The sequence below is a fragment of the Kogia breviceps genome, chromosome 7 (genome assembly GCF_026419965.1).
Source record: "Kogia breviceps isolate mKogBre1 chromosome 7, mKogBre1 haplotype 1, whole genome shotgun sequence".
In the NCBI taxonomy this organism is placed as follows: Eukaryota; Metazoa; Chordata; class Mammalia; order Artiodactyla; family Physeteridae; genus Kogia; species Kogia breviceps.
The window spans coordinates 90978143-90979562 of NC_081316.1; positions in this window are offsets into that span (position 1 = coordinate 90978143).

A 1420-nucleotide genomic window follows, 5' to 3' on the forward strand; every position below is an offset into this window, starting at 1 on the left:
AGGGGCCGTCTGTGGTGCATGGCGCGGCTTATCGTGAGGGTAGGCCTCAGGATTCAGGCTGCGGGTGAGGCTTAAAGTTCAGGGTAATGGTTGGACTTAGGGTTAGGGTTAGGCTGCCGGTGAGGCCTAGGGTCACGATTGGGGTACGGATATGTGTTAGGGGGCGTTTTCGATGCAGGGCGCGGCCTATTGTTAGGGTAGGCCTCATGGTTCAGGCTGCGGGTGAGGCTTAGTGTTCCGGGTCGGGGTTGGAGCTAGGGTTAGGGTTACGCTCTCGCTGAGGCCTAGGGTCGAGATTGGGGTACGGATACTTGTTCAGGGGCGTGTGCATTGCAGGGCACGGCTGATTGTTAGGGTAGGCCACAGGGTTCAGTCTGCGGGTGAGGCTTAGGGTTCATGGTCAGGGTTGGAGTTAGGTTTAGCGTTAGGCTCACGGTGAGGCCTAGGGTCGAGATTGTGGTACGGCTACGTGTTAGGGGGCATGTGCGTTGCAGGGCATGGCTTATCGTTTGGGTAGGCCTCAGGGTTCAGGCTGCGGTTGAGGCTTAGTGTTCAAGGTCAGGGTTGGAGCTATGGTTAGCTTTAGGCTCCCGGTGAGGCCTAAGGTGTAGATTGTGGTATGGATACGTGTTTGGGGGCGTGTGCATTGCGGGGCGCGGCGTATCTTTAGGGTAGGCCTCAGGGTTCAGGCTGTGGTTGAGGCTTAGTGTTCAGGGTCAGGGAGGGAGTTGGGTAAGTGTTAGTCTCCCCGTGAGGCCTAGGGTCGAGATTGGGGTACGGATACGAGTTAGGGTGCATGTGTGTTTCAGGGCGCTGCATATCGTAAGGGTAGCCTCAGGGTTCAGTCTGCGGGTGAGGCTTCGGTTTCAGGCTCAGGGTTGGAGATAGGGTTTGGTTTAGTCTCCCGGTGGGGCCTATGGTGGAGATTTGGGTATGGATGCGTGTTAGGGGGCGTCTGCATTGCATGGCGTGGCTTATCATTATGGTAGGCCTCAGGGTTCAGTCTGCAGGTGAGGCTTAGGGTTCAGGGTAAGTGTTGGACTTAGGGTTAGGTTTAGGCTCCAGGTGAGGCCTAGGGTCGCGATTGGGGTACGGATATGTGTTAGGGGGCGTTTTCGTTGCAGGGTGCGGCTTTTCGCCAGGGTAGGCCTCAGGGTTCAGCCTGGTGGGGATGCTTAGGGTTCAGGGTCAGGATTGGAGCTAGGTTTAGGGTTATGCTCTAGCTGAGGCCTAGTGTCGAGATTGGGGTATGGATACGTGTTTGGGGGTGTGTGCATTGCACGGCATGGCTGATCGTTAGGGTAGCCCTCAGTGTTCTGCCTGCATGTGAGGCTTAGCGTTCATGGTCAGGGCTGGATCTAGGGTTAGGATTAGGCTCCTGGTGAGGCCTAGGGCCGAGATTGTTTTACGGATACGTGTT